Raw genomic sequence first — 14,548 nt, 5'->3', positions numbered from 1 at the left:
ATCCACCTATAAGCAGTTTGCATCCTTCCAAGCTTAGCAAGAGCAGTAGTTTCATGTTTGTTTGTTTGTTTGTTTGTTTTTTCTGTTTTGATGGTTGTTTGGTTGGTTTCTTTGTGCCTCAATGCCTCTGGAGGAATCACACATGTATCCTATCAGGAGACACATGGATAAAGTATGAGGACTGTCAGTCACTCAAATAACTTCATGATCTCACATAAAAGAGAGCACATATTTACATAGCCTCACGCTAAGTAAATCTCAAATATATTTTTGATTGAATAAGAAATGTCACAATTCTTGTTTTTCCAATTACTCATTGAAGTGACTTTTAAAACTTATTAAAAAAAAACTTCTAAAAAACTGTGTGTGCACACACTGTGAGCACACTGATGTCACAGCATGCAAATGGAGGTCAGAGAACAACTTGAGAGAGTCAGGTCTTTCCTACCATAGGGGTCCTGGGGGAGTTCTTGATGTTCTGTGATAAGAAGCTTCACAGATAATTAATGCAATGAAATAAATCTCTCTCTCTCTCTCTCTCTCTCTCTCTCTCTCTCTCTCTCTCTCTCTCTCTCTCTCTCCTCTCTCTCTCTCTCTGTCTTCTTTTTTTCCAGAGTCTCATATATCCAAGGCTGGACTTGAACTTTCTGTGTAGCCAATGACGACTTTGAAGCCCAGGTCCTTCCACCTTCCCTGCTTGGGTGCTGAGATTATCAGCACACACCCTCATGCCCAGCTAGCCAGAATATTTTTAACCTATTTCAGCTCCCAAACATCTTTAGAATTTAGACTCTAGGACATACGGGGCCAAAAAATTTCATGAATCTTTGACGTTTTGTGTCATAGAGACAGGTATTTTTAAGGTAGTAAGTGGGCATAATTGCATAAAGAATTCCATAGTTTGATAGCAGAGCTGTGTTTTTTTCTTAGATAAAATTGGATTAGTGGGGAATTGAGTGCTAAATACTATGCATGTGTTGTGTGGTCACAGCAGGGAGTTATAGGAGCTCATCATCTGTGCTAGAAACACTGAGGGCTGGGGATGTAGCTTGGTTGGTAGTACTTTCCTGGCTTGAACATGGCTTTGGGTTCAATCACTAGTAGTTCAAGTTCACAAAACTAGGTGTGGTGCCACAGCCCATAATCCCAGCACGTGAGGTAGACGCCTCAGCAGGGTCAGATATTCAAAGTCAGTCTTGGCTACATAGTAAGTTCAAGGGAAGCCTTGAATACATAAGACCCAAGAGTGTGAGAACAAATAGATACACACACACACACACACACACACACACACACACGAGAGAGAGAGAGAGAGAGAGAGAGAGAGAGAGAGAGAGAGAGAGAGAGAGAGAGAGAGAGAGAGGGGAGAGCCAGCAGAACCATGTTTAATTCATTAATTAGATTAGAGTTTGTAAAGGGCCTGTCACAGACCAGCATAACTGGAATTAGGGCCCTAGCATTTATATCAAAGTTGAGTGTGGTGGTGCTTATCTGTAATCTGAGTACTGGGATGCCTAGGCAGGTAGATGGATCCCTGGAGCTGGCCAGCCAGTCTAGTCAATTGGTTTGGTCAATGAGACCCTGTCTCAGAGTATAAAGTGGGGAGTACTACAGGAGACACCTGATGCTGACTTCTGGCCTCCACATGCACGCACACATGTGTGCACATGTGCCTGCAATACAACTCTGTGTCCTAGACGGAGGAGATATCTTAGTAAGTGCTTGACATACTGTTTTTTGACACTATTCCTGGGGAGACGTGGACAGATACCCACTGACTACAGATAGGGAACTGATGGCAGGCTAAAGTATGGTTACCACAGAAGTCAAACATGGTGAACCAGAATTTTATTGGGGTTACTTACATAAATATGGGTGGAGAGTCACTTACAGGAGCATAAATTATTCAGAGACAGCTGCATCCTCAAAGCTCATCCCTGCATGGGTTGAGCACAAAAACTGGAGAATGAGTATACTACTTTACCTTCAGGCAGATCAACAGGTTGCAGTGTCCCTTCCAGATAGTTCAGCTGGTCTGAGCCTCTTCCAGGCAGCTTAGTTGGTCTCTGCTTCTTTTAGGCAGCTCACCTTACCTGAGGGTGTCTCAGCAGCCTTTATTGCTTATATATATATATATGCCTGGGAAGGAAGTGGCTTAGTGAATCTGGTCAGTTTCAGGGACTTCCTGAAGCTATTTGAGTTGTTTGCTTCCTGAGCATAAGGAGCTTCTCTGCAGGAGGGAATGTTTTACAGGCCCTCGCAGTAGTGGTTCTCAACCTGGGGGCCATGACCCCTTGGGTCAAATGACATTTTCTTTTTTTTTGGGGGGGGGGTTCAAGACAGGGTTTCTCTGTAGCTTTGGAGCCTGTCCTGGACTCGTTCTGTAGACCAGGCTGGCCTCGAACTCACAGAGATCCACCTGCCTCTGCCTCCCGAGTGCTGGGATTACAGGCGTGCACCACCTCCGCCCAGCCTCAAATGACATTTTCACAGGGGTCGCCTAAGAACATCAGAAAACACAGGCATTTACATTACAATTCATAACAGTAGAAAAATTACAGTTTTGAAGTAGTAACGAAAATAATTTTATGATGGGGAGGGTCACCACAAAAAGAGGAATTATATTAAAGGGTCATAGCATTAGGAAGGTTGAGAACCACTGCCTTAGAAAATTCTGTTGTTTTATGACAGAAGAAAATCTCAAAGAACACTGCTAACACAAGGACCTAAACTCAACCACCAGAACCTACACAAAATCCTACCTCAAAACAAACAAACAAACAAAAAAATGAAAGTCAGGGTGGAGAGATGCTGAAGGATTAAGAGCACTTTTACTCTGGCTGAGGACCTGGGTTCAATTCCCAGCACCCATGTGGCAGCTCATAAAAATTGTTACTCCCATTCCAGGGGATCTGTCATTCTCTTCTGGCCTCCTTGCATGCACACATTGCACAAATATACAGCAAGCAAAACACTCTTATGAATAAAATGCTAATTTTTGAAAGAGTAGACAGTATCTGAAGAATGACCCCCCCCCCAAAGTTGTCTGCTAACCTCCACCTACCTGCACACAGATATGCACATGTGAACATTGACTATGAACATTGAGAGAACCTTGAAGTCAGCACAAGATACCCCAAGACCAAGTTCTCAGCTCAAAGGAGATTTCTTTGCCCCAGAGGGACAAAGAGCAGGGAATAAGAGACAAAGACAGGAGACAGAGGATGAAGAAGATGGGAAGAGGAACAAGGGAGAAGCGGGAAGGGAAATTCACCACCGAGGGGCAAAGAACTGCTCTGGATAGAGACAGATGCAGCCCATAGGGAAATGACAGTTTATAAAGGTAAAGGGGGAAACCCCGTGTTAGGATGAGGTGTTTAATTTTAATTGGGCATGTTAATTAAGGTGGCCAAGCTGGACCTTGGCAGTCAGCCTCAGGAGGAGGAAGTGGCCAAATAAAGGAACAGACCTTGGGGGCTAGCTTTAGGAAGGTAATTTAACAGTTTTTAGCAAGGCAGAGGGAATAGGGGAGACATGCAAGCCCTGCCAGAGCCATGTTTGCCATACTTGGGCTGGCTTAGAGTTCCTTCAATTTATGTGAATGCCAACATGTAATTTCAGATGCCAAGTATGTTAATATTCAACCAACCAGTTGGTCATCTCTGCCATGTTCAGTATTAAGTGAATATGACATTTACTTAAGCATCAAGTATCCCACCAACCTGGCATAGAGTTCTCTTTACTCTTTGGCTTAATATAAGTACTTTCTGTTCCAGATTTCTGCCAAATGATCGAATCTTGAATATCAGCAGCATGCCACACATAAGCCAGGAAGAGTTTAATTCAAACTACTCTCTGCTTTCTATGTAGATATCGCTAATAACCATTTTAAAACAGCAAGCTGAGTTTCAAAGATAGTATTAAATCTATGTTCTAAATTGGTGTCATGTCTTAATTTTTCATGAGGAGAGATTATGGTTATGAAAAGAGACGAAGCTTACTACAAATTCGCAGTTAATGGAAATCCAAGCTGTAGCTGCTACATGGCATAATTACAGAAATTTCTCCTGATGAAGCTACTTAGGCAAAATTATTCTTTGTGTCAATTGGAGTGTACCAAGAGTTCAGCTGAGGTTCATCTAAACTGTCCATGGCTGGTGGGGGATTTTCTCAAGCCGGACTGGAGCAAACATTTTCTTTATTTTTATAGTCCAGGATTTAGCATAAAGCCAGTATGTAGCAGGCATGCAAGGAACATTTTTTTGAATGTGGTTCTGTGCATAGAAACTGTCTTTCCTGTTCTGACTTAGGGTTATTTCAATTGCCATAGGAAGACACTGACTTCACAATGGCCCAGGCTCAGTAGGTCCTGTTACTAACCTGTTCAAATATTTCTGCCTTGTGCCTCAAGGGACTAACTAGAACTTTGTTTTTCTCCCCAGACTTTTAAGTTTCTGATTGCTCAGCATTGTCTCCTAAGGGCTGCTAGTCTAACCAGGAACTGTATACATCCATACATCCAGATTTCTCCAGTTGTGGGCTTTTGATGAAGTTGTCAGTACCAGGTGTGAAATCCTCCCAGTAGAGGATGATGTGTGTAGAGGATGATGTGTGTATGCTGGGAATCAAACCCCAGCCATTCAAAAAAACAGTTAGTGCTCTCAACTCCTGAGCCATCTCTCCAGCCCCCTACCACGCTGTTTTTATTCCTATGGCTCTGTAGTATAATTTGAAATCAAGTAGAGTGATACCTCCTTCAGTATTCTTCAAGGTTACTTCAGCTAACCTTTTTTTTTTTTTTGTGGTGCTTTATATATTTGGATATTATTCCCCCTATCCATGCCTATTAAGAGTGGCCCTGGCTGGGCGGTGGTGGCGCACGCCTTTAATCCCAGCACTCGGGAGGCAGAGCCAGGTGGATCTCTGTGAGTTCGAGGCCAGCCTGGACTACCAAGTGAGTCCCAGGAAAGGCGCAAAGCTACACAGAGAAACCCTGTCTCGAAAAAACCAACAAAAAAAAAAAAAAAAAAGAGTGGCCCTGGAATCTTTATAAGGAATTGAATTTGTAGATTGCTTTTAGCATGATGCCCATTTTCACAGATATCTACAAATCAAATATGAGAATAGCAATGCCTGATTGTTTCTGAGTTCTATTTGCTTGGAATACCTTTTTTCTGTCTCTTAAACCTGCGATTGTATCTATTGTTAAGGCCAAGATGTGTTTCTTGGAGGCAGTAAGAAGATGGCTTCTGTTTTCTAAACCAATCTGTGAGTTTGTGACTATTTATTGGGGCATTGAGACTATTGATATTGTTATTATTCAAAGTTGTATCTTGATTCCTGTCATTTTGTTGATTTTGTGGCATTTTTATAGACCTTTTTGATTAACTGTGTGGTGATATTTTATTTGTGCACCCCAATAAAGCTTATCTGGGGATCAGAGGAAAAAGCCAGCCATTACATTAAATATAGAGTTCAGGCAGTGGTAGCACATGCCTTAATCCTAGCATTTGGTTGGCAGAGATTCATCTAGATCTTTGTGAGTTAAAGGCCACATTGGAAACAGAGCCAGGTGTGGAGGCACATGCCTTTATTCCCAGCACTAGTTAGCCATAGAGGTCTGGAGGTCTGTACAGACAGACAGGAAGTGATAGAGCTGGGTGGAAAGAGGAAGTGATGTAGCTGGGCGAAGAGAGGAAGTAAGATGGCAGGGCACAGAAAGGTATATAGGCATGAGTACACAGGAAGCAGCTCCCTCTTGGTGTGAGGGTTTCCTAGCAGTTAGAACTTGTGGCTGGCTTGTTCTATTCCTCTGATTTCTCAGTTTTCACCCCAATATCTGGCTCTGGTGTTTTTATTAATAAGACTGGTTAGCAATTTGTGTTACGTAACTGTTCCAGGATTATTTACTTATTTCTTTGAATTATTTGTCTGGAAGTTCTTCCAGGTCATTCTCACTGGAGGCCATTACCGTGGGGTTAGTAATTTTGCAGGGGGCAGACATGTTGTTGTGTTTTTTCATGTTACTTTTGTGTCTGCATTGGGACCTGCACATCTGAAGTACTTCATTAATTAAGCCTTTCTTTTGGTCTTCTTTCAGTGGAGGTATGTATAATGTACAGGGAAAGACTAAGTTGTAAGAGAATTGAGACATTGCTGTGGGATGGTCTGTATGTCAAATTGCTCTGATTGGTCAATAAATAAAACACTGATTGGCCAGTGGCCAGGCAGGAAGTAGGTGGGACAAGGAGAGAGGAGAATTCTGGGAAGCAGAAGGCTGAGGCAGAGAGACACTGCCAGCTGCCGCCTTGACCAGCAGCATGTGAAGACGCCGGTAAGCCACCAGCCATGTGGCAAGGTATAGATTTATGGAAATGGATTAATTTAAGCTATAAGAACAGTTAGCAAGAAGCCTGCCACGGCCATACAGTTTGTAAACAGTATAAGTCTCTGTGTTTACTTGGTTGGGTCTGAACGGCTCTGGGACTGGCGGGTGACTTGTCCTGACTGTGGGCAAGGCAGGAAAACTCTAGCTACAAGACATTGTTTTTTCTCTGCAGGACTGGAGTTGGGGGCTGCAGTCTCGAGTATCCCATACTATCTCCATTACAATCACCACCCACGTTTCAACCCATCCCTTGCTAACCCTCTCCTCTCTCTGCAGCCTCCTGATGTGGCTTTCCATGCCTGGAGTCAGTTTGCTCAATTACGTTGGAGGTGTAAGATCTCAGGAAAGCCATGTGTGAAATCAAGATCCCAGAGGATCCCGAGAGCCTGAGTGTGACCTCAGGTGATCCAGGGAAGTAAGATCCTGGAGAAGCCAGAAAGGACAGAGCAGGGCCTACCTGATAGCTCAGGGAAGCAAGAATCTGGAGAAAAGACTGGAAGCCCTTTATCTAAGGTACAGAGCATGCCCAAGAATAGCCCAAGAAATACAAACAGGAGGGGCTAGTGTCAATAATAGGCCTATGAAGGGCTACACACTTCCCAGCCCAATGCTTTTGGGGCTCTTTCCTGGGCTCACTAGCCCTCCATTCTTGGGAGTGCTTTTCCTTTCTTTAAAACAAAACACTGTGTTTGTTTCTATTCCTAATCATGTGTCTCTGATACACTCGTTTGTCCTAGGACGCAGAGCCTGGGATCAGGTACCCTCTGAACTCAGCCCCGAGGGGTGGTACAAATCATGTTTGTCCTCATGAATTCCACCCTCCCCAACCATTCCTGGCTTTCTCCACTGTTTCTCTGACTGCCACTCCTAACTCAAAAGGTATGATTATTCCCCCCCCATCTCCCTCCTTGTGATAGCTGAGGGATTTTCAGCCTGCCTGTCATGTTGTTTTTCTCTCAAAATTTAATAAAATTGTCCTCAAGCTTCCTTCTGACTCCATTTAAAACTTCTTTATTAATGAGACTGAAAGCCCAAAAGAAAACATTGGTTTCCCTGGTAACGGTGATAAATTCACTAGCGGTGCATCTGACATCCAGTGGCATTTAGGTTAGATGAAATGAGGCACTTGTTTGCTGTAAGGACTGGAACATTGTGGGGGCGTGGGAGGAAGAAGAGGAGGAGGAGGAGGAAGGCTGGGGATTAGCTAGGCAGCAGAGTACTTTTCTAGCCCTTTCAAAATCCTGGGATAAATGTCACTGGCCCTGCCCAGGTGAAATGATGGTTCATGATTTCTGAAGAGGTTGTGATAACTAGGGTGTGAAGCTCTTTCAAAAGAAATGGGTCTTGCCACATTTAAGGAAGGCTGTTTCGGTGGCACTCAGGTAATCAAAGGGTGGTGGCCGGGAAATGGGGAATGGAGAAGAGAAAGTGAGAAGCAGGCACTTGAGAGGAAAGCCAGTGAAAAATGGAGGTGTCTTCAAGAAACTCTGCCCGGCGTTAGACTGAAAAACGCCAAGGGAAGGAGCCTAGACTCAAAATATTGAGGATGATGAGGATGTCTGTGCAAAGATTTCCTATTCAAAGTTATACTACTAGAAGTTTGCTGTTGGATCGCTGTGCAGATTGGCTAGAACTGGATGGAGCAGGGTTGGATATAGAAGAAAGGACAGAGGAAAGGATAAATGGGAGAGAATGGAGAAGTATGTTTCGTGGCACCAGAGAAGGAATCCAGGACAACTAATTTGAGGAAAATAGAATAAAAACAACAGAAAGAAACAAAACAGCAGAAAACATTCATTTGAGAGATATAATTCTGTGGTTTGAATTGCATACCTCCTCAGTGTGTGCCCTTATCTAGAAGTCGGGGATTTACAGACGTAACCAAATTAAAAATGAGTTTGGGAGGATGGGCCCTAATCCAACATGACTGGTGTATTTATAAAAAGGGGAAATTTGCCTAAAGACAGACATTCACACAGGAAGAATGTCATGTGAGCAGGAAGCCAGACACTGGGGTGAGAAGCCAAGGAGCCCCTAAGATTGCCAACCACCCCTCAGGAACTGCAAGTCAGGTGTGGAGCAGATTCTTGGGGGAAAGCAGCCCTCCTGCCTCCTTGAGCTCAGCCTTCACCCAGGACTGGGACAATGGATTTCCATTGTGTAAGACAGCCCTGTGTGGGCTGGCCAGACAAGGGCTCTCCACAGTTGAGAGCACTTGCTTTTGCAGAAGACTCAAGTTCAGTTCCCCACACCGACATGGTGGCTCTGTGATTCCAGTTCCAGGGGATTCAACCTCTTCTTTTGGCCTCTGTGGGTGTCAGGCATGCATATGGTACACACACACACACACACACACACACACTACTGTCTCCCAGTTAGCTTTGGCAGAGGCAGCTGGCGGCAAGACCTCCATGCCTGCTTTGTCCTTTTCTCAGACTAAATAGTCAGAAAGCTTCCTTCTAAGTTCTGTTTCCAAATTCCCACATGTATGAGACTGAGAACCAGTGAAAGGGAGCCCCAGCAAAGTATTTAAATGTTAAAATGCATTATCACTTAGCAACTTTTCCAAAGCAGAAGCTGGCCAATCTCATCCTTAATACCTGCACCTTTTAAATGGACCAAGGCAAACAAAGCTCAGAATACAGATCAATCCTGAAACTAACCTTTTCATTTTACATTTTAAGTTTGTTTAGCAGAAGCAGTTCTGATGTTTCCTGAGCACTTAATAAAAAAGATATTCTTAGGTATTGACATCTCTAGGCCATTTACTAATATTGTTCTCCTCTGAAACTTCTTGAGCTGGGCCGTCATAATCTACATTGCTCTCAATACTACTGTCTTCCAACACGCCTACTACGATGGTCTAATTAGCTACACTTAAAGCATCCAACTTCTCTTATAGTCCAAAGCCCCAAAGTCTTTTATATTCCTCCAACAAATAGCACGGTCAGGCCTATGATAGCAACTTCTTCTGTCTTAGTCAATGTTCTATTGCTGTGAAAAGGCACCATGACCACAGCAACTCATGCAAAGGAAAGCATTTAGTTGGGGATGGCTTATAGTTTTAGAGGTTTGGTCCATTATCCTCATGGTGGGAATCATGGCGGCATTAAAACCCACCCCTAGTCACATACTTCCTCCAACAAGGCCACACCTCCCAATAGTGCCAGTCCTTGGTGACCAAGCATTCAAATGTCCATGAGCCTATGGGCACCATTCCTATTCAAACCACCATGCACTCCATAAAAGCATGCTGATCTCTGCAGGCTGAGAGCTTCTGAGTTGCTTCCATAAACCTCAGGGTATTGTATGTAGCATGGAAGTCACAAGCTGTGAGGGTTAATATTGATCGTCAACCTGATGAATAACCTAGGAGACAACCTCTGGGCATATCTATAAGGAAGTTTCTAGGCTAATAAGATGGGAAGGTCTATCCTAAATGTGAGTGCCATCATTCCATGAGCTGGGTCCAAGACTGAATATAGAGATCAAAGAGAGCTTAGCACCAGCGTGCATTCTGCTTTTCAATCACAGACAATGACAGCATGGCTGAGTTCCTGTCACGAAAACTTTCCTGCCACAATGGTCTGCACCCTTGAAGTGTGAACCAAAATAAACCTTTCCTTCCTGTAACTGCCTTTGTTGGGTATTTTGTTGCTAATATAGGGGGGTAAGGCTCCAGGCTAAGCTACCAGTCCGGGCTCTGGCGCTTACTTGTGAGAGAGGGAAATCTGATCAGCTTGAGCTTCAGCTTTCCTTAGCACTAGGAATAGCACTCGGGGCTAACTTATGGTGCATTGGTGACAACTAAGAGACTCATTACACATGAGTACCTGGAATGCACAACAACTGCAAATAACTAACAACTGTTGCATGTCCTTTGCCAGGCGTCTGTAAGTTGGAAATGATCCTCAAGTCTGCAGAAAAAATTAAAAAACTAAACCTTCGCCGGGCGGTGGTGGCGCACGCCTTTAATCCCAGCACTCGGGAGGCAGAGGCAGGCGGATCTCTGTGAGTTCGAGGCCAGCCTGGGCTACCAAGTGAGTTCCAGGAAAAGGCGCAAAGCTACACAGAGAAACCCTGTCTCGAAAAACAAAAAAACAAAACAAAAAAAAAAAAAAAAAAAAAAAACTAAACCTTCATGAAAAATCATATACATCTGCAATAACATTTGACTGCAGTATTTACACATTCTTGGGAAAGATATTACTTCATACAGCTCCAGTTTTTAATTTATAAGACCCAATATTTCCCTCAGACACTACCAAGTACAACATATATCTGCACAGATAAAAACTAAATGCTAGTTATTTCTAAGTCACACCTGCTTGTTATATCTAAAATCTTTAAAGTCTACCACTCCTAATCAAAAATGGTAAGTGATGTATGAGTTACCATTGTATGTCTTTCTACTGAATACATTTTTATGTATATGTGTGAATTAGTTTTTTGTTTGTTTTCACTTTGTTTTGTTTGTCAACTGGATGTTGTGGGATAATCCTTTTGTACACTGGGAATGTGCCATTCTGATTGGTTTAATAAAAAGCTGAATGGCTAGGTAGGACTTTCTGGGCAGAGAGCAAGCTGGGAAGAAGGGTGGAGACACGGAGAGTGGCCAGCCAGATGGAGAGGAAGTAACATGAGCAGTACAGAGTAAAGGTGACAAAACCATAAGACAAAAAGCAGATCGATAAAAATGGGTTAATTTAAGTTGTAAGAGCTAGTTAGTAACAGGCCTAAGCTAACGACAGAGCTTTTATAACTAATGAGTCTCTGTGTCATTACTGGCGGTCCTGACGAAAAGGTCTGACTGCAACTGGACACAAACTAAGGCCATCTGGGAAGAGGGAACTCAATTGGGAAAATCCCTCCATCAGATTGGCCTGCAATTATTTATTCCTATTGGTTTATTTTATGTGTATAGGTAGTTTGTCTACATGTATGTTTACATGTATGCACACCATGTGTGCAGTGCCCATGGAGGCCAGAAGAGGAGTTCAGATCCCCTGGGACTGGAATTATAGATAATTGTTAGGTGCCATGTGGATGCTTGGATTTAAACTCTGGTCCTCTGGAAGAGCAGCCAATGCTCTTAACTACTGAGCCGTCCATCCCCTGGCCAGGTAGTCCTGGATTGTATAAGAAAGCAAACTGAGTACGCCATGGGGAGCTAGCCAGTGAGCGGCACTGCTCCATGGTCTCTGTTTTAGTTCCTGCCTCCAGGCTCTTGCCCTGGTTTCCTTCAATGATGCACTGTGACTAGAGTGTGTAAGCCAAACAAACCCTTTCCTCTCTCAAATTGCTTTTGGTCACGGTGTTTATCACATCAGTAGAAAGCAAACTTGAACCATATATGTGTATACATGTTCATGTGTTTGCACAGGTGTGTGGGTGAGTGTGCACGTGGAGGCCAGAGGTCAATGTCTGGTGTCTTCCTCAATGGTTCTTCACTTTACTTTTTAAGATAAGGTGTAGTAGTTTGAGTGAGAATGGGCCCCATAGGCTTGTGTGTTTGAATGCTTGGTCCCTAGCTACTGGAATTGTTTTAGGAAGGATTAGGAGGTGTGGCCTTGTTGGGGGAGGTATGTCACTGGTGGGTGGACTTTGAGGTTTCAAAAGCCCACACCAGGCATAGTCCCCTTTCCCTGCTCCCTAACCTTGCCTCCAACTTGTGGATCAGGATGTAAGCTCTTAGCTACTGCTCCAAGCATGCCGCCATGTTCCCCACCATGACGGTCATGGACTCACCCTCTGTAACTGTAAGCAAGGTCCCAATTAAGTGCTTTCTTTTGTAAGTTGTCTTGGTCATGATGTTTTTTCACAGCAGGAGAAAAGTGACTAAGAAACAAGGTGTCTCACTGACTTTGGAGTTTGGCAACTTGCTAGACCGAATGACCAGCAAGGAAGAGAGTCCTTTTGACTTTGCCTCCCCAGTAATGACATTACAGGTATGAACTGCCAAAGCTGGCTTTTCTTTTTTTTTTTTTTAAACAGTCTTTTTATTTTATTTTATTTTACAATACCATTCAGTTCTACATGAGGCCACGGGTTCCCCTATTCTCCCCCCTCCCACCTCCTCCCCTTACCCCCCAGCCCACCCCCCATTCCCACCTCCTCCAGGGCAAATCCTCCCCCGAGGACTGCGATCAACCTGGTAGACTCAGTCCAGGCAGGTCCAGTCCCTTCTTCCCAGACTGAGCCAAGTGTCCCTGTATAAGCCCCAGGTTTCAAACAGCCAACTCATGCAATGAGCACAGGACTTGGTCCCACTGCCTAGTTGCCTCCCAAACTGATGAAGCCAATCAACTGTCTCACCTATTCAGAGGGCCTGATCCAGCTGGGGGCCCCTCAGCCTTTAGTTCATAGTTCATGTGTTTCCATTCATTTGGCTATTTTTTTTCAATAATTGAGTAAAACCGAAATTTATTATAAGTCGTCCTAGGGACTCCATGCTATATATTTAGCCTCCATGGTTCTATGGGCTGTGGTCTGATTGTTCTTTTATATCCAGAATCCACTTATGAGTGAGTACATACCATGACTGTCTTTCTGGGTTTGGGTTACCTCACTCAGGATGATTTTTTCTAGTTCCATCTATTTGCCTGCAAATTTCATGCTTTCATTGTTTTTCTCTGCTGAGTAGTACTCCATTGTGTATATGTACCACATTTTTTTCATCCATTCTTCCGTTGATGGGCATCTAGGTTGTTTCCAGGTTCTGGCTATTACAAATAGTGCTGCTATGAACATAGCTGAGCATGTATCTTTATGGTATGAATCAGCATTCCTTGGGTATATGCCCAAGAGTGGGATGGCTGGGTCTTGAGGTAGTTCGATTCCTAATTTTCTGAGAAACCGCCATACTGATTTCCACAGTGGTTGTACAAGTTTACATTCCCACAAAGCTGGCTTTTCTAATGGGGTCTTATATTTGTGCAGCAAATATTTCACTGACTGTGCCATTTCCCCAGCCCAAAATTTCTTAAAAAAACAAAAAACAAAAAACAATATTCTTCCAGGAAAGCCTCCTGAATAAAAAAAATATAGCTATCTAAGACAATGAAGACCATTTTCATTTTCTGAGTATTTTCAAAAAGAATTTTCTTTTGTTTATCCATTGATATGTCTTTAGATCTTGCATTATGTCACTGGTCTACTCTTAGGGAAAATGCTAGGCTGTGACTAGCTAGTTCATCGCAATTAACTTTGATGGAAATGTCAAGAACCAAGAGGAACAAATGCAGGAGAAAAAGAAAGCATTATGCACGAAGTATGCTTTTACGAGTGAAGCTCAGGCAGTTGCAATGGGAACAAAGCCAATCCTTACAGCACTGTTGTTTTGAGTATTGTTTTGGTCAATTGCAGACAAAGTCATAGAACATAATTGTAGGACTAAAACCTCTTTTGTAATTCAGGACTCATTGTTCAGGATGAGTTTTGATGCATTTGGAAAAGGAATATGAATCACAAAAAAAAAAAAAAGAAAAAGAGAGCTCAAAATGATTTGCACAAGTGCGCAGTACACATGAGAACAGAGGAAGAGATTGTTAACCTACACGAGCTAGGAAGGTTGTAAACACACATGGCAAACTGTAGGACATTTGGCCTTAGGGACCTGGTTTGTTCTATAAGTCAGTGATATAGAAAAACATAAAGACTGAAAAAGACTTCAGAGTGCAAACCAAAAGCAGTGGTTGGGACTGAGGTGGGTCCAAATTCAACCAAAACACATCAAAACAAACTGGGGAAAATACATTTTTGAGACAACACAGAAAATTTTAATTGGGATGGAGAATCATGCCATGCTGTTGTGATTATCATCTTTGATGATGATAAAATGGTGTTGTACAGCATGATGTACCTCTGTCCTGCACATGCTGTGTGGACAAGCCTGTGTTTCCCTTCTACATAACATTATAATTATATAACACTGTGATGATGACACAGTGAGACCAGGAGGGGTAGAATAAGCTGACATCTGAACATTTCCCTCCTTCTCTTTCTTCCCCCTCTCTGCTCCTCCTTCTCTTCCTTGCAAGGGAGTCCTCTGGGTGTTCATTTTACTGTTTCTATGCATGTCTGAATTTTCATAACAAAATTTCTTTTCAAAATGACTGGCATATTGCTTTGAAATTTTAATATCCTCTTATTGTAGGTAAA

General features: G+C 43.1%; 1 non-coding gene across 1 annotated transcript; it reads left to right on the top strand.

Moving 5' to 3' along the window:
- Positions 1–13,721: 13,721 nt before the first annotated feature.
- Positions 13,722–13,850, top strand: LOC121823332 (small nucleolar RNA SNORA40). Its single transcript, XR_006064742.1, has one exon. It is a non-coding gene; the product is annotated as a small nucleolar RNA SNORA40 (small nucleolar RNA).
- Positions 13,851–14,548: the final 698 nt, after the last annotated feature.

Source organism: Peromyscus maniculatus, chromosome 16 (assembly GCF_049852395.1).
Source record: "Peromyscus maniculatus bairdii isolate BWxNUB_F1_BW_parent chromosome 16, HU_Pman_BW_mat_3.1, whole genome shotgun sequence".
In the NCBI taxonomy this organism is placed as follows: domain Eukaryota; kingdom Metazoa; phylum Chordata; class Mammalia; order Rodentia; family Cricetidae; genus Peromyscus; species Peromyscus maniculatus.
Note: the sequence above shows the minus strand (reverse complement) of the source record. Positions and strands in the feature narration are given on the sequence as shown.